The sequence below is a fragment of the Lissotriton helveticus genome, chromosome 2_1 (assembly GCF_964261635.1).
Source record: "Lissotriton helveticus chromosome 2_1, aLisHel1.1, whole genome shotgun sequence".
Taxonomy (NCBI): domain Eukaryota; kingdom Metazoa; phylum Chordata; class Amphibia; order Caudata; family Salamandridae; genus Lissotriton; species Lissotriton helveticus.
The window spans coordinates 246,847,940-246,875,891 of NC_136059.1; the positions used below are offsets into that span (position 1 = coordinate 246,847,940).

Below are 27,952 nucleotides of genomic sequence, written 5' to 3' on the forward strand. Positions count from 1 at the left end.
TCCTTTAAGCATCTACTATCAGGTTTGTGCCTGCAGCTTCGATAGCAAAGTTCAGTATTTCCAAACGAAGATTGTGCTCTTCATGGGCTGTTATCGTTGTACCAAAGTCGGGGAATTGCAATTCTGAGAGAAACATGTGCTTTAACTTGCTGAGGCGGGGAGGTCTGGGGAGCATGAATGTTAGTGACCCTTCTTGTTCGACTCCGGGTACCAACAGTCGTATTTCCACGGTGACGATGGGCTCAGAACTGGACACCACCACCGCTCGAATCCTCCCTGTCTCCTGTTTCAAAGACATTTGTCGCCAGATATGTCCACTCAGGGGTGGAGTATCTTCTGCTAGGCACACGCACTCTTCTTGACCTTCTTCGGTCCGGTGCTTCAGCGCCCTGAGCACCTTCTTCCGGGTCTGAGTCTTCTGATATCGGAGGAAGGGTTATCTCTGGAGTTGACCTCAGGCTAGAGCTCCCTCTTTGCGGCCAATTAGCTTCTCCACGTGCCCTTCTACTCCTTCTCCTTCTTGTCTGTTCTCGCTCTCTGTCAGACCTGTCAGTGTCTGACTCGTACTCCCAGCTACTTTCTCCTTCTGTAGCGTCGTCCGTTTCGCTGTTGTACTGACCGTCCTCAGCTTGGTCAGACTCGTTCCCTGCTTCCGCTGGCACCTCTACAGCTTGGCTAGCCCCCTCTATGGCTTCTCGGTCCTCTGCTGGACGTCTATCCGAGAGAGGAGCTGTTTCTTCCAGAGGTGCTGGAACCCTTCGCGTATGTGACGCGTGGATCCAATTGGGCAGGCCTCCCACCTTCACAGCCGTGTTCGCGATCAGGATGATCTGGAAGGGCCCACGCCAACGAACATCCAGGCAGCTTCTTCTCACATGTTTTTTCACCAGGACCCAGTCCCCAGGATACAGGTCATGGCACGGGCCCTGGCACGATGGAACCTCGGCAGCCTGCACCTGAAGGGACACAGAATGAATGGCGTCAGACAGCCCCTTACAATAGTCCAGGATCATATCATCTGTGATATTTAACAGTGCAGTAGTTGGGACAGATGGCAGCCTCATTGCTCTTCCCATTAACACCTCATGTGGTGACAACCCCGTTCTTCTGTCTGGGGTACTACGAAGGCTCATGAGGACCAATGGCAGGGCGTCAGGCCAACTCAGGGTCGTTGAGGAACACACTTTTGCAATTCTGGCTTTGATCGTGCCATTGATCTGCTCCACAATTCCTGAGGCTTCTGGTCGGTAACTGCAATGCAATTTCTGATCTATGTTCAGAGCCGCACAAATCATCTTCACAAGCTCGCTGTTGAAATGCGTTCCCCTATCTGATTCCAAAGAGGCCGGCACCCCGAAGCGCGGAATGAGTTCCCTAAGCAGTAACTTGGCCACTGTGAGGGTGTCGCACCTACGTGTAGGGTATGCCTCAACCCATCTGGAGAATACACAAACAACCACCAGGACATAGCGGAGGCGGTTGCACCTCGGCATTTCAATGAAATCTATCTGCATTCGATTGAATGGACCTCCAGACCTTCCTATGTGGCTCAGTGCAACTGGTGTTCTTTTCCCTACGTTCAACTGCTGACAGGTCACACAACGCTGGCACACTGCTTCTGCTGCTATTCTAAACTTAGGATTGTACCAGGTCTGTCTAAACACTCTCAGCATAGCGTCTCTCCCTAGGTGTACGGGACCATGTATGTGTCTGGCCATTGGGCTCACCATTTCATTGGGCAACACTGCTCTGCCGTCTGCTGAGACCCAAAAATGGGACTCACCCACTACACATCCTGCCTTTTCCCATGTTTCTTTTTCAAAATCAGGAGCATTTTCTTGCATATTTGTCAATTCGTCCCAAGTATCAACAGTTTCCAATATCATGGCTAATTCAGTCCTTACATTTATTCCACCCACTTCCACCTCTGTGAAAGAGTACCCTTGTTCCGCGCAATACCGCGCGACTTCGTCGGCATATCTATTGCCTTGCGAGACGAAGTCCACATTTCTGGTATGTGCGGTGCACTTTACAACTGCGATACCTGCTGGACATTGCAACGCCTCTAACAACAGGCGCACAAACTCTCCATTGCGAATGGGAGAGCCTGAAGAGGTCATGAACCCTCTTTGAGACCATAACTGCCCGTAATCATGAACCACCCCATAACCATATTGGCTGTCGGTGTATATGGTGACTCGAATTTGATTGCTTGCCAAGCAAGCACGTGTCAAGGCAATAATCTCGGCTACCTGAGCGGAGTGTACTCCTTCCAGGCACCCAGCTTCCACAACTCCAGTAATTGTACAAACAGCGTAAGCTGCTCTCAACTGCCCAACTTCGTCTCTTACACATGAGCCATCGACAAAGAAAATTTCGTCTGGGTCGGTCAGTGGCTCATCTACGATGTCGGGTCTGGGTTTGGTGCATAGTTCAGTCACATCGAGGCAGTCATGGTCTGTACATTCATCATCATCCTCGATATCATTTGGGAGTGGCATCAAGGTGGCAGGGTTCAAAACAGAGCATCTCCTGAGGGTCACATTCTCTGCAGCAAGAATAACTTGCTCATAGCGCGTGAGCCTGCTGTTGGTCAGATGCTGTGTTTTGGTCCTGGTCATCAACAGTTCAACAGAATGGGGCACGCACACCTCTAACGGGTGCCCCATGACGATATTTTCACATCTCTCAATGCTGACACCCGTTGCAGCAACGGATTTGAGACATCCGGGCAACGCTGCGGCTACTGGGTCTAAAGTAGCCGAGAAATAAGCAACTGGTCTACGGGCATTCCCATGGATTTGGACTAACACAGACAACGCGCAACCTTCTCTCTCACAACAGTAAAGCAAAAATGGTTTATTGTAATCAGGCATTCCCAATGCCGGAGCACGACACAGGTCCTCTCGCAGCTGTAGGAATGCCATCAAACAGTCTTTGTCCCATGGTACCGGATCGCTCACCTCCTTATGCGTCAGTTTTTGCAAGGGCTTTGCTTTCAGTGAAAAGTTCGCGATCCACTGTCGGCAATAACCCACCATCCCTAGGAACATCCTGACCTCTCTCTGTGTCCTAGGCGCATTCATTTTCATGATCGCCTCTATCCTGTCTGGTGACACCTTTCGTTTGCCTTTCTCTATTCGGTGTCCCAAGTACTGCACTTCTGTCAGGCAGTACTGCAACTTTCCCGGGGACACCTTGTGCCCATTGGCAGCTAGGTGATTTAACAAAGCAATGGAGTCCTCCCTGCAAGCTTCTTCTGTTTCTGACGCCACGAGGAGGTCGTCTATGTACTGGACCAGAACTGACTTCTGGGGCAGCACTAGACTTTCAAGATTTTTCTTCAAAAGCTGGTTGAAGATCGATGGGCTCTCTGTATACCCCTGAGGAATACGACACCATGTTAGGACGCGACCTTCCAGCTTAAATGCGAAAAGAAAATGGCTTTCTTCGTCCAGAGGGATCGAAAAGAAAGCCTGACAAAGATCAATCACAGTGAACCACTCAGCTTGGAATGGAATCTGAAACAGTATCACTGATGGATTCGGTACCACTGGACAACACGAAACGACTATGTTATTAATCTTCCGGAGGTCCTGCACTATCCGGAATTTCCCATTTGGTTTCTGCAGACCCATAATCGGGGAGTTGCATGGACTACCCACGATTTCTTTCAGTATTCCCTGTTTAATCATGGACTCGATCACGGGTTTTATGCCTGCAATCGTTTCTGGAGTCAATTTATATTGGGGTGTTCTTGGGAACTCAGCATGCGGTTTCACTACAATTTTCACTGGGTCCACCCCTTTGACCAATCCAATCTCTTCCCCAGTGAAGTCCCATACTTCTGGTGCCACTGTCTCTCTCAAGTCCCAGGGGAGCTCATCTACTGTCAAAGTAGGGTACAGCTCCACGCATATTCTTGAGTTTGCAACTTTGAAGTCTGCGTCATCATCATTGGTCAATACCTCCACTCCCTGAGGTGTACAGTATATTGTACAATTCAATTTACACAACAGGTCTCTGCCTAGCAGACACACAGGACTTGAATCGCAAACCACAAACTGGTGCTCATCGCTGTACTTCCCTATTTTCACCTGTACCGGTTCTGTCAATTGGCTGGTTATTCTCCTGTTTGCGACCCCCACCACTTGTATGGTCTCTCCAGACATGGGCAGGTCTGGAACTGCAGCTGATCTGATCGTGGATCTAGTGGCTCCTGTGTCCACCAGAAATGTCGTGGGGCACCCTGCTACTTCTGCTTCGACATAGGGTCCCCTCTGGTCCACCTCCAAGGCTGCCCCGAGGGTGCAGTCTTCTCTTTCCACTCTCTGTCCGGTTAATGGGTCCACATAATAGCACTCTTCTCCTCCTACAAACAGGGGCATCTGTCTATAGGTCTTACCCATAGTCCCTACTCGGGGAGGTTGCGGGAACTGGGCTCGGGGAGGAAACCCCCCCCCTTTGAGCACCTTTCCCTGGTATGGCGTCACCCCTCTTGTAGGCGCGCTCTGGACCTCTTCCTCCTCTACCTCTTGTTCTCCTATCTCCACATTGTAGGGACACTCGCGTTTCCAATGTCCCACCTCGTTACACTGGTGGCACCTAGTCGTTTTCTTCAAGGCAGCTATGTCTATTCTGGGTCTAAAGGTGGAACTCTCCTCATTGCCCTTGTTCTGACTGTACTGCTTCTTTCCTCCTGTACCTGTTCCTTGCTGCTGTTGCTGCTGTCCCCCCTTCCCTGCTGCCTGCATCTGTACCACCATCAATTTTTCTTTTAGTTTCTTAGCCTTGGAGTCTATCTCATCACAGCAGTACCTGGCATATCTCAGTATTTCGTCTAGGGGTTTATTTTGCCAACAAATCAAGTGTTGCTGAATCATTAAACTAATATCCGGTCTCAGTCCCAGGACGAACTTGGACACAAATTGCCCTATGTCTTTTGGATCCATTACATCCAGACCGCTATACTGTTTAAACGCCTTCAGCAATCTCTCGTAATATTCGTGGACTGTCTCTTTGGGTTCCTGTCTAGTTCGGTCTATTCTGACCCAATCTATGTCTTGCATTGGCACTTTCTCTTTCCGCCAAGTCATCACTCTCTCGAATTTTGCCATCACAATCTCGGACGGCCCATTAGTCTTAGCATCCCTCTCCGGCTCCGTTGTGGGCCACTCAGCGCTAACCTTGCATGCTGTCCACAGATCTCCTGGTACTACAATGTCAAACAGCGTGTTCAGATCTATCCATAGGACCTTTGAGATTTTTACAAATCTCTCAACTTGCTTGTACCACTCCACTGGGTTTTCCCTCAATTTGGGGAAGGAGGTGGTAAAAGCAGCTAAATCTCCCCTACTCCAAGGGACATGCACATAGTTCCCATTTGCGACTTCACGCAAAGGGTATGCTCCTATTCCCTGCAGCCTTCCTGGTGTCGTACCAAGCGTGCTTCTCCTGACGGTCCCTTTCTTGGACCACCTCTCTTCCCACTTATCTAGTGCCCTCCATGTCCTTATTCCAGTGATCAGTTCCCTTATGTGCGTTTTCAGCCCGATCGTTCTCCTCTCATCTAGGTCTCGATCTGTGTAATGTAGCCTGTGGTTACCCTGTAATGCTTTGGTTCTTGACAGGTCCACCATATATTTGCCTGCTAGTTCGACTAACTTCTCATGGGTTGCTCTCGCCTTTCGAGTGATGTCCTTTGCCATATACAGTATTTCATCCTGCTCATACATTTCCATTCTTTCTAAAGGCAGGGTACCATCTACCATGTCATCCAGGTCTGACCTTAAGCTGGCGACATCGAGTCTCTTGGCTTTTATCTCAGCTCGCAATATGTCTTTCGAAGGGGGCTCACTGGTCTCCCTACCATCCCAACTCCGAGCTCTACGTTTGGGCTCGGGAGAGTTAATGAGTGCTCTCCCTTGCTCCCATCTCTCCAGGTCCCATGCTCGGCCATCCGATCTTGGAAGGTGATGGAACACGGGCCTGTTACCCCCACTCTTGCTCTGCCCACTCTCTCCTTCTTCTCTCCTTTCACCGTACGCCTCTCTGTTATTTTCCCTCTGGTCGCTACTCTCCCTTTGTCTAGTATCGCTCAGTATCCGATACGATCCTTCCTGGTTCCCCATATTCCCTGGGCTGCGCTCGTGTCCGTCATCACAGGGACTGTGGTGTGACCTCTCACAACTCCCATTCAGTTCTCTGGTGCCGGGCACACAGTGGGTACACTTAAAGCTGTTTCTGTACTCTTGCGTTCTCCTCTCCCCTTCACTGAGTATTGGGCGCGCCACCCCTCCACTCCCGGGGCCCCCGTTTTCCAGGTCCGTTCTATCACCACTCCGGGCCCAATGGGTGACTCCCCTACTATCTCTCTCTCTCCAGTCCCACTCCGGGCTGCTCTCCCCAGCCCCGCAGTGAGTCCGAGCTCTGCTGTCCTGACTTTCCCTTTCAGCTTCCGCAGCTATGATGCTCTTGTGAGCCTCCACTGCCTCATCCCACTTCTTCATGTACTCATTTAGCTCTTGAAAGGATTTTCGTCCAGATCCCCTCATATCCACTGGCCATCTAGGGCCCCCAGGATCCCCTCCTGGATCCCCTGCTGTGTGCACCGGGGTGCTCCACTCTCTTGGTATCGGCATCTGACTTGGGAAATTGATCGTATCGTTCCTCCTTGCCGTCTCTGCTCTTTCTCCGTCCTTCCGTACCCGTTCTTCCCCTCTTGCTCTCTCTGGGTCATATATCGATATTATAGGACCTATGGTAACAGGTACCTGTAGTGCATCTGGTAATGCGTAGGATGTGGCGCACTCCGTTTCCGGCGCTCTTTGTACCACAAACCTCCCGACTACCTGTTGCACCTGACTAGGCTGGGACAGCTCTTTCTTTGCCTCAGGATCCCACTCTGAACTGGGAAGCGGTCCATGCTCTCCTGCATTGCCCCCCTTTTCTCTTTCACTATGCTCGACCTCTCCCCCTGCTCTATTATACGGGGGTGGCCTGTCTGTCAATAATCTGTTTATCAGGCTGTCCTCTGTTTCGCTCTCATCATCTTCTTCTAGGGGGCTTTTATTTCCGGGCACCTCTAACACTGGGTACAGTTTATTGACTTCCATGTTATGCACTCTCCATCTTTTAGCATCCGCATCCCATCTGGCATCCTGTACTGCCCTTACCGATCGTTTCACCCTTTCTTGTCGTCTGTTCATATTCTTTACATGCGCTGCCCTAATCCATGCATCAAGGGCTTCAAACTGGGTCGGTCTAGGCAAGGGTCTCATTGAGGTCATGACTGATTTTAATCGATGTAACACCTCTAATCTGAACGTCCCGTACTTCGGGAACGTCAGTTCCTCATTTCCTTCCGTAATCTTACTCCACTCTGTTATCCAAAGGATCGTATGCAGCCCAACATTCACTGCCATGTAACGAGCCGGCGTACCCTCCGGCGGGGCTTCTTCCCCTTCATCCGATCCCCGCTTCTCTTTTTTAAACGCCGCTCTCAGCCATTTAAAACACTTCATAATTATACGCACAATATCCAGCCTCGCTACTCTGTTTACTTCCTGATGACAATCCACCAATCCTAGCGCGGCTTTGCTAACTTGGCCTATCGCAGCGCGGTCTTTCTCCGGTCGGCCAATCACAGCGCGACACTTTCTGACGTCTTTGCTAGCTGGCCTATCACAGCGCGGTCTTTCTCCGGTCGGCCAATCACAGCGCGACACTTCCTGACGTCACTTTTCTCCGTTTCGCAGCAGCACCCCTCCTTTCTCAACTCGTCTCCCGGTCATGCATGCGTCCCATTCATACACCGAAAAATGACTACTTCCAACCAAGCGGTCACTTCCCTCGACTGTACGTCCACAGTCTATATGTAATTGTCAACACAACTGACGAAATGTCTATCGTCTCTCTGATAGGTTGCTTACACACACAGTAACCTCCGACCAGCGTCCGTTACTCACGCACTCACTCTTACGTTCCCCCTATCTCGGTCTTTCGGGTGATCAATGGTACCTCATGACCCCCTTCACACTAGTTGACAATTACTCTGGGTGTCCGATACACCCGAACCACTTAAGCTCTCCTTGAACTTAAGATTTCCACCGGTTGCGCGCGCTCACAACCTGTTCCACAGTCACTCTACAGACATTCAACTCCGCCAGACATTACAACATAGATACAATACAAAAACACCGCAATCTAACACGCATGACCCTTTATACTCACTCTCGACCGATACTGCTGCTTTTTCTGTCTCACGTCATCCGGATCTTCTTCGGCGGGCGGTTCTTCCGATCATCGATCTCTAGGGGCCTTGGGGTAAGCTAACCTGGCCTAGGTCACCGTCCTCAAGAAGGCAACCATCCTCTATAGCTACCAACTGGAAGGGCGAGATTTTGATCGATACCTTATCACTATTGATCTAAACCTCGATCTGGTCGACTGAACCTTTGTTGCCTGTCATTGAGGGAAGAAAGTGCATCTCTTACCAAGTTAGTTCACCCAATAAAGGACCCCGCTCCAAAAGATCACAAACAACTTCTAGCTTTCAAAAGTTTATTGTAAGGTTAGGATAAGCTGCAAATACAGGCATCTCAGAATGAGATTCACGAGATACACAGGTCCAACTACATACATGTGCTCTCTGAAAGCCCTCAGACGAGCAACGGAAATTACCAGCACAAGTTCTAAGAATAATAAAGCTATCAGCATTGACGCATATTGAGATCTCTCCTTCATTTAAGTTGGAGGAAAAACACACAGGTTAGGCTGTCCCTACCCTGCTCTAGATGGTATCCCTACTTAACCAAGTCTCAACCTAACAAAAGGTGTCAGCAGTGAATGACCCCCAAGGGAAGTCACTCACTCTTAGTCTCTTGGTGAAAACCTATAGTTCTCCAGTCATGACCCCTCTCTGCCTACCCATCCGCTCTCTAAAGGGTCCTCAGGCATCTGCTCTAACTCCACCCAGGGGTGCTGTCCCTAATACAAAACAGTCAACAACATTTGAGACGCCCCTCGTGAGACGCCCCTCACGTGGTGTAGCTTCTGGCTTTTTCCATGCTGCTTTGTGTTGGGCCTCATACGTTGGAGTTGACCTTGCTTCTCAGACTCTTCTCCGGCCCGCTGATACCCCTTAAAACATTCCGGAACCCTCCTCCATGTCTGGGCCGTCTTCTGAACAGACCTCTATTCATATTATTTATAATTGGATCCCCCCTTTTCTCTTGCAGACAGACATCTGCAGCCAAGATCCCAACTCTCATAGACTTCCAAAAAGGTTCGCAACATTTCTCGGCCCAGACCAGTACGTGTAAATCAATGTTAAAACATTTCAGGCCTACAGCATTTCTCATAATGATTATAGCATTCAACTTCTTCATTAATTAAAGCATGTTAATACTTTTATTCTATTATTCAGTAAACACATCTATAAATCATGGCCCATTAATGCAATGACCAAAACATTAGTGCAATCTATGTCGTGAAAAGAAACACCTTCCCCTTCCCTTCTAGCTCTGGCCCTGAGGCCTACCACATTCTGCGTTTAACCACATGCCATCTTACATTTTAACAGCTACACGACATGGATTCAGGAATAATCACATCTAATAAAATCATATAGTGTCACACATTTCTGTATTAGTTCCACTTCTACTTAAATCTCTACATTAGCTATACATTCAGAATATAATTGCAGATACTACTAGCACTCATGGCATTTCTCCTCATGATTTGTGCTTACTACGGGTAAGTGTGATGCACTCATACATTTAGGTCAGTTTGCGCTCTCTCAAAAGCAATAGTATAAAATAATACTGTAAAAACATTGATATGGTTTCTGAGCCATATGATGTTTTAAAATGATTAAAATATATTTACATACACATATACATTTGACTAAACGTGCTCAACTGGTGTTTCTAAATACGCCTACCCCGTGTACCTGACCTAAGTCTAATGCGTGGGCGGGAATAGAAAGTTACAGTTTAAGTTAAGTTTGTTTTTGCCAAGTGAATAACTAAAGAATTCTCTGTGAGGGGTTATTCAGTTCTGTACCTGGAAGTTAGGATGAATGAGGAATGGTATCTCTTTCTCTGCTCTTGATATTCCAGGCTGCCTGCGAGGGCTACCCGGAAGCGCCGGTGCTGGGTCTCTCGGCTTGAGATAGCAGCGCGTCTCTCAGCGCGTCAGGAAGGCGGGGCTGCTGCCAGCGGGGTCTGCTTCTGCTCTCGGCTTCGGCAAGTATGGCTGCTCCGTCTTGTCACCACGCGTGTGTTTGCATAGGGCAAGGTCGGCAATATTTATACCTTAAAGGTGCCGAGATTGACGTAAGGATGGACATAGGTACGTCAATAAAGATGTCATACGACTTGCTCGTTAGCACATTCTTTTGCAAAAGTTCTCTGTGAAATCAAAACAATGGCCGCACGGATTTTCCAGGTTGTCATAGGTTTGATTTGTTATGAGAACGTCGTATGCCTTATCAGGGGCTGGAGGAATGTCGCTTGTCTAATTAGATCTCAAGCGTTATGACCTAATCAGATAACACGTTCCTGTGCCGTAGTGTGACTGCGTCAGATAACGGTATCTGCATCATGGGGGTTTTCTTGCCTCATGGGCTGACTGTTAATTAACTAGCTAGGTAGTTTAACCAGAATAGGGTCAGGAATAGGGGGATCGATTCAGAACCTATAGAAATACACGACACCCACTCCACGCTAACTATGGTCATATCTACTAATCTATGCATAGTATAACATAGTACAACATACTATAGAGTATAGTGTATACCTTACCACCCCAAAATACATAAATGCATTTCGAAATTTTCAAATATACTGAAAAATTGCAGTCATATATATTGTATGCACTTAAGCTATGAATTAAATGCAAAAGTAAACACGCAATGTAATGCATTATTGCTTTTTGGTATATGAGAAATACACATGAAATGGCTCTCAATATGGCTATACAGAAAGGAAGTTCGAGACCATTTCATCACATAATAAAATATTTGTGAACATACCAGCGGGCAGCTAAAGTCTATATAAAGTATCTAAAATAGAAATCTTAGTTCTCTAGGAATAGTTTCTTACTTTAAGCAGAAGATCAATGTCCCGGGAAAAAAATATATAGAAAAATATTTTAAGCGGCTTGCTGAAAAAAATTGCTGTCCGTGAACTGGAGTGAAATTGTTCATGTGACTTTATTTTTAAAGTTGAAGGCCGAATTCAGGGAACGCCGTGTGCGAGTTTACTCAAAAGTCTCTATTTCTGTTCTAGAGAGAACATCATATCATTCAGGCTTTTGAAAAAACTGTCAACAGCTTCATGGGAAAGTTCCACTAAGTCGGAAATAGGGGTAACCATGCATTCATGCGCATGATTGTCTCCATTGACATTCTGATTTGCATTGCTGACAGAAGGTCGTACCTGTTCGATGCTGCTTTCATCTTGAACTTCACTACTCTTCAATCGTAGTGGTGAAGATTCCAGGAATGCCGTCATCAGAATTGGCAGCCTTTGAGGGCAGCACAGTGCGTGAACCTTGGTAGTAACCAACAGTGTATCTGCATCCACCGGCGCATCCGATTGTAGCGTCAGACAGGTGTCTAACACGCATTCTTCTCCGCATAGCAGACACCTTAGTACAGGTAAAACACACCTTTGCCACATTGGTCGAAATGATAGAAACCAAGTCATGTTTAGGTCTCTAGGCCGGGAGAGTCCCAGGATTTTTGATATCCGGTCCCGGTATCCAATGGCTAGGATCGTATCTTCCATTGTCGCGAGAGTTTGATCTGTGACATGGGTTGCCATAACGAAAAATAAGGACTAGGAATAGGATTCCTGCAATTAGTCCCAGGATCAGGGGAAGTCCGCCAAAAATCGAATGGACGAAATCTGGAAAAATACCCAGTATGGCTTTGAATGGTGTTAATGCCATCGAAAATACTGTCTTAAATACCTTTGAGACCCCAGTGGTATCAGAAATATTTAAGATTTCGCTCAGGATTTCCGCAAAATGTACGGGGGAATTGGTTGATAGTAATGTATGTATCTCTGCAGTCGTCCTTGCGACTTGTAGATCATATGTTTCTTTAGATGACGTGAGCCTTGTAGGCGTCTGAAGAAGCACTGTTTTCATTCTGCTTAAAGTATCTATTCGAATAGAAGTAATTTTCAAACCGGGCCATGCCCTTGCCTCCCTGTCTGGAAAGGAGCTGGGGAACAAAGAACGTCCACAGCACTTGACCTTCGCCGTTGTAGTGACTAGATAAGGAGTCCCGGGCATAAGACTACAACATCTGCGGTCTACAATAAGAATGTAACTCCCATTATAGAGTCTTTGAAAGAATGGTTCTATTTCAGTTGCAGGTGCGCCTTGCTGGTGACATGAAAGGTTGTATGAATTCCCTTCACAGGCTCCGTGCAAACTAATACCGTTACACTGAAGCGTGCCGCTTAGTGACATAGCACAATTGTGGCCACTAAGAAACACTTTCTGTCTTTTGTTACTGACACATGCATGTGAATAGGGCAGGTTCCAAGTTGTTTTAAGGTACCCCTTTCCCAATTTCTCGTACATGCCAGCCTGTATATATTTTTGGCAGTATTGAAACCTGAAGGTTGAGATTGGAATATTTATGATTCCGTGGATTATCCATTCACTGACAGGTCGTTCTGACATTGTCATTGGTAATCTTTCTAGTTTTTCAATGCTCAAGATTGTATAATCAGCACCCTTCTGCGCCATACCGATTTGTCTATCAGTAAGGTTAAAGATTTGGAATAGTGACGTTGTGTTGATTAAACGCCAAGGCACATAGCCTGAACGCAGATTTTGTAACGTCCAGCCAAGCTGTACAATAGAGCGCAATTGTGACTGACCATGTTGTAATAACAGTAAGTCTTGCGATAATATGTCGATTGCTGAAGACACAATGCTGTCCAATGAAAATATTCTGGAGGACAGAGTCATTAACCCATTGTCCACTACAGAAAGTGATTTTTCCAAATTAATACGATCAATTTCACGTATTCTCTCTGCTGTTTCAATTTGAGTAACCTTCCAGGCCTCATTGTATGCTGCATATACAGAGGCTGCTATGAAACGCTTTTGACGCTGTTTGCGTGGTCCCAGTATGAAATCACGCAAGTCAGCACCATCAGTAAGTAAAGTTAGGTGTTGCTTAATTTCAGGCAGTGTGGAAGTTTGTAGCCATTGAAGGCATAATTTGCCCACACTGTAGGTTGTTATTATCCCTGGGTGATGTCTTTGAGGATATCTAGGGTCTGGCCTGGTCATTTTGAAACCCTGTGTTTTATTCAGGAATCTATCTTGACAGTTATTTGTATCTGTGGGCCAGATCAACCATTGTTTCCAATCAGGATGTGTTCTGTTTTGGTTAAGTATATGGCTTATGTCTATTTCTTCATCTGTATCAGAGTTATTGCTAAACATTGTTGGCTTTGGAATAGACAGGTTATTTAAATCTTTGATTTTGGCTAAGCCAAGACAGGTGGTTTGTTGAACAGTGTCATTTAAAAATATCATTTGTTCTGGGATCATGCAGGCTCTAAACAAAGCTTCTATACCCTGTACTTGCCATTCTTTTGTACCCCAAACACTTTTCAAATCAACATTTTTGTCCCAATAATCAAATCCAAAAGTATTCATTTTTTCAAAGAATGAATCTGAATATATCAATTTTGTGTTGGTTATCATGGTTTTCATCCCTGTCTTGTTTGACAATTTGTAATAAAATGTTTCAGCATTAGTTATGTTAAAACCTGAAAAATATGAATATTTGTCATAAACGGTTCTAGAGCTCCCTTTTGGAGGTGTAGCACAATGTTCCCATTGATTATAATTTAAAACATTTCTAGGTTGTGCAGATTTATGCAAGAAATGGTTACCATAATGGTTATAGCAATACATACTATCATAATTTGTAGAACCTTGCAAATAATCATGTTTTGTAAATTTAGCAGACATTACTAAGTCAGACATCATATTGTTTATACTTTCAAAGTCCCAATCATCAGCAAATGAGTTTGGTTTTGCAAAGTCACTCAAGGAGATCTTGATTTGGTGTGGATATTTCAGGATCTCGACCGGACCATAAATTTCATAGTCAGTGTTGTCCCAGGCTACCCCACCAGGTATTGGAATTGCTGTGAAGTTGGCTGAAGAAAGTTCTGAAGAAAGTTCTCGTTTCTCGACGTGTGAAGATGTGTGTGGTTTGAGGACCAAGTTGATGTTCTGACTTGCTGTGTCCATTTTAGCATATTTTCCCTCAATGAAGCGTCCCAAGGTAAATACCATGATGAGCCAAAGTATGAGGATAAATGCACCAAAACCCACCCAAAATTCAATCCATGGAGTAACCAGATATGTTTCTTTCAGTTGTTTCAAAAGTTCCTTAGCTTTGTCTTTAAAGGATTTTGATGATGGCTGTGTCTTTTGTTCGCTGAAACCTTCAGAGGAATCATCGAAGTTGATGAAGTAACCAGATGCAGTTCTGTCAATTGTTCCAATTGGTTCAGGATTTTTGTTTCTTGCATTTTCACTTGGAACTTCATTGTAGATTGGTGTGTCTCTGCTAAATGTCTTTATTTGGGTTTTCAGAGGTCTGAGTTCTATTGCATTGTTGCATAGTCCTTGTTGTTCTTCTTTAGGCGTTTCGAATGTGATGAGCCTCTTTGTTAGGACCTCTGTACTGGTAGCAAACCTTGGTGTTCTGCTACTTATTGGGAGTCCACTTGGCCTACTGTTTGTTATCGGCCACATGTTGTGGTTTTACCAGGTCGATGGATACAACTCGGTTCTCCTTTTTTCCAGCAAGTGGCGGTAGTACAACTGATCTTGTCCCGTTGTGAGACAAGACAGGAACTGCTTTTCTGTAAGAAGGCCCAAATTCCTTCTTTACCGCGATCTTTTCCCTGACTAGATCCCCGACTTTTGGAATCCAGACAGGTCTTGCTGGGACAGGTGGTGATTCTTCAGTGGTTGTTGGCTGTTGTTTCAACTGTATGTTGCTCAGGTCTTTTCTTGTTTTGTTTAAGTCCTGCAAAATAGCCAAACGGTCTTTGACATCAAAGGTTTTTTCTATTACCACTGAAGTCTGACTATCAAGGTCAGAGATCAACATCCTAGTTCCGAATAATAATTCGTACGGACTGAATCCCTTCAGAGAATTTCTTGGCAAGTTATTTAGACTACGTTGGACACTTATTAGATGTTTGACCCACCCAGCTCCCGAACCTAATGTCCTTTCCATTATAGATTGCTTTCTGCCTTGGTTTTTTCTTTACACCATCCCATACCCTCAGGAAGGAAGTGAGAAGATTCCCGCTGGGCTGTGCTCATTTGGCCATTCTTTCCCCCCCCAGGCTGGATTGCCTGAGTGAAGAAAAAAAAAAAATGGTCGAACGTAGCATGCTCTTAGCGTATATGCCATTTAGACTCGCAAATCTTGTATAACAGTCCGGACGTCAGCCGAGTGCTGTGGATCTATATTATAAGTGGAACTAGCCTGTGTATGTTAATCGCAAGCCATTCTTTTTGTTGGTAATATTATCTGCCTTGATACGACGAGGTATTAAACTGCTTCTCTCCCCACTGCGATCTCTGTTGCAGTTTGGGCAGTTTTTTACAAACATGGTGTAGTGCAGGCTCATGCTTGGCCACCAGTACCGTGATTGTAATTCTTCCAGAGAATCTTTTAATTTAAGGTGTCTGAGACCCTCGCCCATGTGTGCGTCTGCGATTAACAAGTGTCTCCTGTCCATGTTTGGAATCATTCTATCCCCCACTCCAGGGATTCGAGCAAAAGGGACGGAGTTTGCATCGATTATGTATGTATAATTGAGTGGATAATTGATCGGTAACGCTGAGCAGTCGCCTTTTGATGACGTTTTCACCGCCAGCAATGTTTCGCCGTCAATGTATTTTAATGTACGCTTTTTTCGATCTACGGGAGCCGGTTTACTGGCTGCCGCTGCGGCTGTTTCAGCCAATGAATTCCCTACAACGTGAACGCCATCACGCTGATGACTCAGTGAGTGAGTCACGTGAGTCTTTGGTAGTTCTTTTTTCAAAAGAGCTACTTGTTCCCAGAGAAGTCTCTGCTTTATTGGTGCATCTGTGTCATCTTTGTAACCGTTCTGAATCCATGTCTGCAAATCCTTGTTATATGCTTTGACGCAGAAATATGAATCTGACACTATAAGTGTCGGGAATTCGCGATCCGCATTATCTAGCGCCATTTTCAAAGCTATTATTTCAGTTTGTATTTCTGAATTAGTTTCTACTGAGTGTGATTTTGTTAATAGAGGTTTTAGTTTACCTCCGCGCCACACTTCTTTTGTAATCTCACATGTGGGATTGTATGCATGTTCTCCCCAAACGGAGGGTTGAGCATGTCCGTCTGTATAGATTACACAGGCGTAATGTCGTAGAGGCAGAATGTCGATTGGCAGAGGATACGTCTTTTCATATTTTAGATTTTTTAATTCTTCTAGTTCTGGATCAAAGGAGTAGTTTACTTTGTCCGTTGTGATTGAATTCACCCATTGTATCCATTCCGGATTCAATGTTGTTGTTGGTAAATTACACGGTGTTGTTAGTGCTTCAAAGGCTGATTCTGCTGTTCTGACTGTGATATGTCTACCGTCAGCTATGTCTTTTTCTCTAGCTATTGCGGTTTGAACTGCTTGAACAATTTTTCCTTTGTTGCTGAATCTCTGTTCAGCTTTTGTGTACAAGTGTGATTTGAATGCAATTGGTACCTTTTCTCCCTCATTAGAGGTCAGGTATGTGAATCCGCATTTCCCTGGGATGACTCGGATCACAAGGTTGCGTGTATTATCACGGGTTTCTAATTTTGTCTTAATTAGCATGTCTGTTTGTAAGGATCTCAAAATTTCTGTGTGTGTTTGAGTCCAACTGGATCTTTTAAAGTCTGGTTTAATTAGATCGTAAAGGGGTTTCACCCTTTCTGCGTAATTTGCAATGTATGTTCTTCCGAAATTTAGGAAGCCTAAAATTGACTGTAGGTTTTTTAGTGTTTTAGGAGCTTGGATAACGGCACATTTCTCTAGGAAATTGTCTGCCAGGCTTTTACCTTCACTTGATAGCTCATATCCTAAGAATAGGACTGTCAGATGGGCAATTCTGGACTTTTTGAAGTTGAATTTGTAACCCTCTGCAGCGAAACCAAGTATTATGGTGTTCACTCTTTTCAAGTGAGTCTCCAAGTCATCATCTGTTAAGTAAATGTCATCGACATAAGATAATGCTTCATCATCATATAGTTGTAGTAATTCTGTTACTCTCGCTGAGAATACCCCCGGGCTGTTCTTGTACCCCTGGGCTAACCGACAGAATTGTTTTTGAGTGCCATTTACTGAGAAAGCTGTTAAATATCTGCTCTCTGGTGCTATGTTTTGACAAAAGAATCCATTGGAGATGTCCAAGGTTGTTTTGTATTTTTTGCGCACTATGTTATTCATTAGTGCAGCACTGTGTGAGTTTTGCACTGCAAAAGTTTTGCAACATGTGTTAAGGTGTCGGTAATCCAAAACTAGACGGTATGAATTGTCTGGTTTGGAGACCGGAAACAAAGGATTGTTCATTTGTGAGGTGCAAGTTTCAATCACCCCCTGGTATTCTAGCTGATCTAGTATTTCATTTACTTGTTTTTTAGCTTCTTGCTTAGTTGGGTACTGCCTTTGTGCAGTTGGTTGTGATTTTAACTGGATTTTGTGAGGAGGAGAATCCTCATCCCATCCTACATGATTTTTATATAAAGCAGGTGCTAAGGCCACCGCCCACTTTGTAGCAAGTGTATATTTTTTATGAATCGGGATTTGATTCGAGAAGGCAGGCATAATTACTTCTTCGCCATGAGGGCACTCCCTGACAAACTCTGGTGGCCAGTCTTTTTCAGCTAGAAGGATGTCATAACCCTTGGAGAGGTTATCCCAAAATAGTCCCCTTATTTTCCTAGTCTTATCTCCCTCTATACGTAATGTTATCTCGTATATCTTGTGGGGCTTGCTAACTCTGGTATCTGCAGTTTCCACTTGAAGATATTCATTCGTGTCCACTGTCTCCAGATGATTCATAAGGACTTTGCGAGCTATGCTCACCTCTGCTGCGCTGTCTAGCATTGTCTGAGCCCACTCTCCGTTTTTCAGTTGTGTCCTCAGTATTCTCGGCATTGTTAACTACCTTGATACTAGCTACCTTCTTTTTTGGAAATTGTGATTTCTTTTTCAGTTGAGCAGGTTCCTTGTCTTTGGACTTGGCGTGCTCTTCTGATCGTCCTCTTCTTTCCGATTTCTGCGAGGAATTCTGAAAAGATTGAGAGGGACGTGTATCAATGTCTTGATATCTATCAGGTTTTTTAATATTATCCCTATTTCTAAGGTTATATCTATTCCCAGAGGGGTCACTCTGGGGTGACCTTTGTCTCGGGTTTGGAGATTTCTCTCTTCGCCTAGGAGACCTTCCTCTGGACTGGAATTTCTTTTCTTTAGGATTGGATTGTTTGTTCCCATCCCAGTTCTTTTTTGGTGATTTATTATTATTATTAAAAAACATTTTTTCTGGACTTGTAGTCAGTTGCGGTTTTACTGGTATTCCACCTAGACTATCTCTGCCTAGTTCTTCATAGGATTTTTCTATGATTCTGGCAATTTCAGCTGGTTGGTCTGCTATATCTGTCTCTTTTAACCTCTGGCGGATCGCCACGTTTGCTGCTTCACCTTTTATGTTGGCTAATAATATAGCCGAGACCTGCTTGAAGTCTTTCAGTAATTTCATACCAAGAGTTAAAGCAGGTTCTGGACCGTATTCATCTTGAATTTGTTTTAGCACATCTGGTATCACCGAAATGGATGGAACACCATGCGTTTTTGTATAGATGGAAGCAAAGACTGTACCCCAAGTGTCACAGTCCTCAATGTGTGGTGCGATTCCCATTGGGAGACATATAGTCAGAATCCTGTGTTTTTCTAATGGGGTGGTGTCAGGAAACACCGCCTCTATTTGGGTAATTTTCTGTGCCAACCAGAATGGTATTTGTTCCCGTTTAGCTGGAACTTTACCTAGGCAGGATTGGATGTTCTGTGGTGTAATTTTATTTGTGTTCCCCTGGTGAGGGGTCAGCTGTGGTAGTTTAATCGCTGGCTGAATTGTTGAAGTCCGCATTACATACTGAACTAATTGTCTGTGAATTTTTAGTAGTTGTTTTAGCTGTATTAACAGCTCTGCTGCAGGCATTCTTTCGATGTCTGGATGTGGTGTGTATCCGGCTAGGACCAGCCACGTTGCTCCTGGTCTTCCTAAAGGACCGAGCCTTGTAATGTGATTGTTATGTTTTAGGGCGCCATCAAATAAGAGCAAATGCTCTTGGAATTTGAGTGGTACTTCCACCTCCTCGAAAGGAGTGTACGTTTCAGGAGGTTCCTCTACTTTGTAATAGTGGAAGTACTTTGTTACAGCATTTGCTGCTGGAAAATGTATCCATGTATAGTATACCTCTGTCTGCCGATATTCGTGTGCCTCAATTACGAATATGACTGTGCCACCTCTAGGTGTCAGTCCATTTTCTATAAGTTTTAAGGTTATAGATCTCCTTTTGGCGACCTGGATGAGTATTATATCCGGGTCTGCTGTTTGCATGGTAGCATCAGCATCTGCTATTTCAGTAGCTAATCTAATTGCCTCTCTTTCATCATCACTCTCTGCCATTTTACAGACAGGATGGTATTATGTTTGTTTGCAGATCAGGTTTCTTATGGAAACAGAGATTAGATGCACAATATTCTGGAACTGTTTTATCCTTCAACGTTGACTAGACCAAGAACCATACATAGGAGTTCCCTCCTGCGAGGTTTTGGAGGATATAATAACCTTTCACCCACTCCAGACGTCTTTGGAGTATTTGGGAAAAGGGGTCTGAGTGAGAAAGCACGACTGAGTTACTCTAAATGTCTTACGTTAGTTTTATCGCCCTTTCCAAACGCGTTGGGCGCCATGTAGTGTAGCTCCTATTTTCCCAATAGGCTCTGCGCATTGGAATAGTACCTACAGCAGTAAAGGCCTAGACCAGACGTTAACTAGGTCTACTACTGTCGATACTAGACTTAATTTTTGGGTTTGCCAGCTAAGCTCAGAGTTCGCTAGAAACTTTCTCGAATGTTCAAGGAAGGAATTAACTCCCCTGATTAGACAAGAAGGGATTTAGTTTCTGACAACCATAGAACATGACAACTTTGCTCTCCCCTAATCAAGAGTCAATCTCAAGAGTCGTGTGAGCACAAGGCAATTATTTTACTCAGTCAGTACGTGCATTCTTAGTCTCATCAGAATGTAGAGAAAAGGAAGAGACGGGCGTGTTCAATAAAAAGGTGTTATTTATTGATCAGTCTCTTTTCTCGTACAAGAGAAATGGATCGATATTATTGCAATACTTATAGTTAAGTAAAGTGCATACATTAAAAGCAATAGTATAAAATAATACTGTAAAAACATTGATATGGTTTCTGAGCCATATGATGTTTTAAAATGATTAAAATATATTTACATACACATATACATTTGACTAAACGTGCTCAACTGGTGTTTCTAAATACGCCTACCCCGTGTACCTGACCTAAGTCTAATGCGTGGGCGGGAATAGAAAGATACAGTTTAAGTTAAGTTTGTTTTTGCCAAGTGAATAACTAAAGAATTCTCTGTGAGGGGTTATTCAGTTCTGTACCTGGAAGTTAGGATGAATGAGGAATGGTATCTCTTTCTCTGCTCTCGATATTCCAGGCTGCCTGCGAGGGCTACCCGGAAGCGCCGGTGCTGGGTCTCTCGGCTTGAGATAGCAGCGCGTCTCTCAGCGCGTCAGGAAGGCGGGGCTGCTGCCAGCGGGGTCTGCTTCTGCTCTCGGCTTCGGCAAGTATGGCTGCTCCGTCTTGTCACCACGCGTGTGTTTGCATAGGGCAAGGTCGGCAATATTTATACCTTAAAGGTGCCGAGATTGACGTAAGGATGGACATAGGTACGTCAATAAAGATGTCATACGACTTGCTCGTTAGCACATTCTTTTGCAAAAGTTCTCTGTGAAATCAAAACAATGGCCGCACGGATTTTCCAGGTTGTCATAGGTTTGATTTGTTATGAGAACGTCGTATGCCTTATCAGGGGCTGGAGGAATGTCGCTTGTCTAATTAGATCTCAAGCGTTATGACCTAATCAGATAACACGTTCCTGTGCCGTAGTGTGACTGCGTCAGATAACGGTATCTGCATCATGGGGGTTTTCTTGCCTCATGGGCTGACTGTTAATTAACTAGCTAGGTAGTTTAACCAGAATAGGGTCAGGAATAGGGGGATCGATTCAGAACCTATAGAAATACACGACAGCGTTGCTATTACAATAACAGCGCCTCTTTTCTAAAGAAATCCTCCTGATCTATTTTTCCTTTGAATTTTAAACTGCTCTCTTCCTTAGCCTGGAGCTCCACCTTGTGGCCTGTTTCTTAACCATGCACCCACCTTGAGAATCTGTGCAGATGATGTCCCGATACTTTTGATCCTGAACCTAGCGATCCTCACCTTATGCAACCTTCCTCCCTCTCCGCTCCTACTCTTTCCAGCTTCTGTCCTCTGTCCTCAGTCCTCACATGCCCTTGCCCTTTGTCCCCACCCTGTTTTTCTGTGAACCTTAGACAGACTTCCTTTCTTCTCTATGGTTGTCTCTTCCCTTATCCTACTCTCTCTCCTCCCCTACCCCCCACTACTTTCTCTCGCCTTTCTCTCCTCCCCTAATTGTATTGATGATTGTTTGATTTAATGTTTATTTGTTGATCTTCTTCTAGTATATTGTTGAACCACACTGTTGCACTTCCTGTCGTCTCTCCTATCGTCTCCTACCGCATCCTTCCTCTACTTATGTCTCTCCCTCCCTCCTCTCTCAATGTTTTGAGACTGAACTATTTTGTCTTTGCCCGATGGAGCTACTTGGTTTAGCTATAGGGGAGATGGGCCTTGGATTCCCTCCTTGGTCGTCACCTACCCAGTCGGTCTTTAGGCAGACTTCTTTTCGTCTCGCCTTATTGTCTCTTCCCTAGCTCCTATCCTCTCTCCCCTGAATCTCTCCCCTTGCCTGCTACTCTGCCTACCCCCTGTCCTTTGTGCCCTTTGACTAAGCACTCCTTCTCCCCTTGTTTGGGAAAGATCCAATATCTTTACTCTGGAGTCTCAGCGAACCCGCTGAGTGTGGCCACTGCGCCAAGGGAGACACTCTCACTTGAGGTATGGTATGGCACCCCTTGCCAAAGCACTCCCTCTCCCCTTTTTGGGGAAGGATCCAGTATGTAGGCCTTAGAGTCTCAGAGACCTCTCTGAGAGAGTCCACTGCGTAAAGGGAGCCTCTCGCAATAGACTTCCCCTGGGATCACAGCTTACTGGACTTTAGACATTGCCTTGACTCGTCTACCGGTTTGTGTCCCCATCACCCTTCCCCTCTCCTCCCCATGCGGTGTCTCTCACCCTCCCCTCCCCTTTCAGACCTTCATTATCTGTCTACCTCCCCTACTCCACCCCCCTGAATCTCTCACCTTGCCTTCTTTTCCCCTCACTTATGTGTGCTTATTGTTTATCTCGACCTTACAAGTAACTATGTTGCCAAGCTCTAAGAACTGTGTAACCTTTGTAACGATGTAACCTGTAACTATGACCTGATGCTCATGTAAAGCGCTCTGATACCTCCGGGTCTAGCCAGCGCTATATAAAACTTTTAAAATAAATAAATAAAATAAATACTCATCTGGGACCCAGACCCTCTTTAGAGGATGGGCGAACAGCTCCATCCCGCACCTACGCGCCTGAGTGGTACTATACCTGGCAGATATTGACAGCCATCGGCAACCCCAGTACACGGCCTATCCCATGCTGATGAGGGGTAATACCCCGAAACACGTGTCCAGGGATGGCGAAGACAGCGAAGATAGCAGAAGATCGAAAGATGATGCATCGCAAACACTTTACTACATTGACCAGAGTCCTTAGGGGCGACACCGCCGGTGTGTGAGTAGTGTGCGACCCCTCCCCCATTTGTAACTTTAAAGCTCCCTTGAGCAGCGGGCTGACGAGCCTGGGATCCCGCACCTACGCGCCTGAGTGGTACTATACCTGGCAGATATTGGCAGCCATCGGCATCCCCAGTACACAGCCTATCCCTGCTGATGAGGGGTAATACCCCGAAACACGTGTCCAGGGATGGCGAAGACAGCGAAGATAGCAGAAGATCGAAAGATGATGCATCGCAAACACTTTACTACATTGACCAGAGTCCTTAGGGGCGACACCGGCGGTGTGTGAGTAGTGTGCGACCCCTCCCCCATTTGTAGCTCCCTCCAAGCCCCCACCCTCACTAAATAGCTGCCCCTCTCACCTATACCAATCGGTGCGTTCAGCCACGGGCGTCATAAAGGAGGCTGGGGGTCATTCCACATCCGAAGTGCCTCCACCAGCTGCAGAGCGATGAGATGGCGAATCCCTCCTTGCCGCCACCTTCGGCAGGATCTTCAGGAAATCCTGTGCCAGCTGCGGAGTGTTGAAAAAGTGCTGCTTACTTTGGTACATCACTTTGAGTTTTGCAAGAAAGACCATTGCATAGGGGATGTTAAGTTGCTGTCGTTTTTTCTTCACCAGTAGGAATTTCCGCCTTTGCCCCATGAATCGCTACGGTGAAATCGGGGTACATAGAGATGTCCATCTCCTCATGTAGGAGCTGTCCCTTCTCCCTGGAGAGGCGCAAGGCCACATCCCGGTCCCGGTAATTGAGAAGGCGGGCAATTTTTGGGCGAGGGGTCATCCCGGGCGCCGGTTGGGCCGCAAGCGACCTGGGAGCTCGCTCCACCACCAGCACTGGTGAAAAAGCTTCCCTCCCGAATGGGGCAATAAGAAGGCAGGCAGGCAGGCAGCCCGAGGCTCTCGTATGAAACAGGCAGCGCCTGCCGATTGCAGGCTCTCTCCTCCTTGCTGCCGATCTCAGCGCCGTAGGCACCGGGGCGCCCGGGCAGGCCAGTCAATACCCGGCAAAGCTCCGACCGGAAGATTGGCCTTGGCCCCACCCGCAGCCTCCCCAGGGGGTGTCCCCTGCAGCACCCGCGACCGATCACAGGTTTCTCCGTCCAGCAGCCGGGCCGTGGCATACAATCAGGGGCCGCCGCCCCCAACTCCCGCGATGCAAGGGGGTGCCGCCTACAGCGAGGCGCGGCAGCGCTCCCCGCCTCGGCCAGGACCAGTATTTCAGCCTCAGCGGCAGCTCTCGCTACTGCGCCGTCCTCCGTCTTGCGTCCGCCATGTTAGAGCCAACTTCGGTCCCGGGACAGCCACGCGAGTAGATGCTCCGCAGCCAGGTAGGAGCTTATTACTTGAAATCAGTCATTCCAGCAGTGCTCACCTACGCAATGCTAGGTGTTTTAGTGCCTATAAAAGGCTGGATGGCCAGGATAAAGGTCGGGGTGGCCTCCGAGCAGCAAGATCCTCGCGGCAGTGTGGCATCTTGCTTGGCGCCTTCGGGCGCCCCCACCACAAACCTTCACCTAATGCCGAGTTGCTTGGATTCACTCTGGACATCAACCTTACTCTCAAGGAACCGACCACATCTAAAACAGTCTAGTACCAGCTCTCTCTCCTGAAGAAACTGAAATGATTCCTTGAAGAAAGTGACTTCAGAACTGCCATTCAAGCCCTTGTACTCTCGCATCTGAACGGTGGCAACACTCTAGCTGGGATCCTCTCAGACTCCACACTGGCGCCTCTTAAAGGCATCCTACACAACACAGCATGGCACATCAAGGGCTTGGAGACAAATGACCACATCACCCTCACCATGATGGAGCTCCACTGGCGTCCTTTGCCACCTGCACCATCTTCAGACCCATCTACACCATCTACAAAGCAATCTTGACTGGCACAGCGCCCATCTGGCTGACAATCTCACCATCTCTGGTGGCTCTCAGTGCACCTGCAGCAAGGACAACATAAGAATGGAGAAAAAGAAATGTCACTCATGGGTTGATTCCACCTTCAGATTTTTACACTAGGATATCTTGAAGAAGTTGGAATCCTGTTGGTTCCCTGCCTCATTCTTCCTTTGTGGCCAGAGATGTTGACCAGGACATACAAGGGCGTAGCCTCAAAGTTAGTTCATTGGGACTGTCCTTTGCTTCAAACATACTATGTATGGCATGTGGTTGCTCCCTAACTCTAGCGGCACAGTGATCAATGCAATCATAGGATGGAACCAGCAGATTTCTGATTTATAGAACTTTGTTTTGAAATATGTCTACAAAGATACCAATCGTACATTTTCCTCTTTGGTTTGGTTAATATAATTTTGCCCATTGGTTTAGTTGATATACTGTATTTGATTGAACATGTTCACATTAATATATATTTCTACACAGGCTGATTGGTTGGACCTATGATGTCCAGTGTTAAAATTTTACTATCTGAGTGTTAAGGGTTATCAGTTCCTGTGTACTAAAACTGTTTAAACCATGGTTCAGTCTCGCTCCTATTATGCTTAGAGTTTTAAAGGCCTCGATACTATACAAACTTTGCTTGTCAAAATAGTTGTCAAAATGTGACGGTTAAGTGAGATCACAGGCAAACAATTGACTTAATTTGATCTTCATGCGAAACACTGATTTCTATTGAGACCCTCTATTAGCATTTTGAAAATCAGCCGAGACAATCAGCCAAGAAATATTGACTTGTTCTATCGCATTAACAATAAAGAATGGTTTAGATTATGCAAAGTACCTGTTTATCGCTTCTCCGCCCTAATCACTGGAGGCACTTGAGGTCATAATACACTGCGTTATGCATGTTAAATGAAAGGGACAATGGACGATTCAGGAAGTGGGTTAGGAAGCAGGTAGGAAAGGGTGTAATAACAAACGGTGGACAAGCAAGGCATCATTTTGATATGTAATAAGCCTGCACTGTGAGTATTACTTAGAGAAGAAGTCGTACTCACACGATGGATGAACTGCCTAGGTACGGGAGTAAATTACACATCACAATTCCCAAGCTTAACAATTGGCACTTGCATGCATAATAAACACATTGCAAAGATACCAATGGAAAGTTTTGGAATTCACAAAGAAAGGTGGCTAGGCTACTTAAGGCACCTCAATAGCTAGAACATTAGGGCTATGTTACAATTGTAATGAAGGTTCAGAATGCCAACAGTCAAGGAAGGAACACGTGAAAGGAGGTAGGGGGACAGGAATATACCATGCTGTAAAAAAGAGATTTACCAATGACTTAGGGGAAACAAGAAGGTCATTACTTTGCATATTATAACTGGTGATGAAAATAGAAAATTCCCTGCATACAACTTTCTAGGGGTTTAGTTAATATAATTATGCCCATTGGTTTAGTTGATATACTGTATTTGATTGAACATGTTCACATAAAAACATTGTTCTACACAGGTTGATTGGTTGGACCTATGATGTCCAGTGTTAACATTTTACTATCTGAGTGTTAAGGGTTATCAGTTCCTGTGTACTTAAAACACTTTAAACCATGGTTCAGTCTCGCTCCTATTATGCTTACATACAAGATTGGGAGAATCAATCTAGGAACGACCTGGTTAAACAAATTCCCAGTAATCCCAGCAAGCCAATTGACTTCTGGTGCCAGAAAAGAACCATGGTACAACATACAGCTGCGAGACCAGAAGAGGAAAATTGCAAAGGAGGCAAGAGCCAAGAATGCAGCAGCCAGAATGGGAATAGCTACAGACAATAGTAAAATCATAAAAATGAGAAAGGAATATAAGGACATGTGTAGGAACGCAAAAAGGGTGCATACTGAAAACCGTTGGGAGAAATTGCTGTGGGCGAGCAAATTGCCAAACAGTGGCGAATTCTGGGGGCTAATAAATAATCTAACAAAAGGAATAGGAACGTACCAAAATGCGGGAATAAGTTAGTCAGCTTGGATACAACATATTGACAAATTGTATAATAACACACAAACTGGTACTTGTACGTGGGCAGAAACAGGTTTGAACAAATTGGAGGACGCAAAGCAAAATGCAACTGCAATAGGTCGTTCCATATTGGAAAAAGTGCAATTGGAAGGGGACCAAATGAAACCCATTACTCAAGATTTAACAACGCTTACAACAACAAAACACCTGAAAGTAGTGATTAAAAATTTTAAACTGTGGGCGCCGCAGGGCCAAGCGGCCTCCCAAATGCACTTTTTAAGCAAGACCCTGATGTCTGGGCCAACTACCTCACACCACTTTTTTTTTTTGATAAGCACAATTTTATTGATTTTACAACACAGAAAACATTCAGCCAATACATGGAAATCATGAAGTTAAGTCCATTCACAAAAGGGACATAGCCCCCAATCACGAACCCCATAAAAATTACATTGCCTGCGCCGCTACACTTAATGATGGAAATGGATTTTGGGCAGCAGTTAAAGCTATGAGATCTATGGGCTTAATTATTACTCCCATAAGTTGTAATGTAACGAGTGAATCATGGGAGGCGCATTTTGCAAGGATCTACACAGCACCTTCAAAGACCTCGAATATCAGCATTAGCCCTCCTGTCACTAAGGTATTTATATCAGTGACAGAAGTTGAGGATGCCATACACCAAAACATATGGAACAAGACCGGCTGTCCATTGATCTTATTAAACATGAACCGGATTTTTGGGCACGTCGCTTATGTAATGTTTTTAATAACTTGACTAAAACAGCCATTCCGAACACTTGGTCCAACAGTATCATCGTGCCCATTTTTAAAAAAGGAGATTGATCTCATCCTAGTTGTTACCGACCAATCTCTTTGATAGATAACACCTTAAAAATCCTAGGTAGGGTCGTTTTCAACAAAA

General features: G+C 45.5%; 1 long non-coding RNA gene across 1 annotated transcript in view; it reads right to left on the reverse strand.

Annotated features, from left to right (window-relative positions):
• The window catches only part of LOC144819298 (uncharacterized), a 478,223-nt gene that overhangs the window by 385,832 nt on the left and 64,439 nt on the right, over positions 1-27,952 (reverse strand). Inside the window, exon 3 of the long non-coding RNA XR_013607276.1 lies at positions 24,912-25,047. This is a non-coding gene — a long non-coding RNA (uncharacterized LOC144819298). The remainder of the gene's footprint in view (positions 1-24,911; positions 25,048-27,952) is intronic.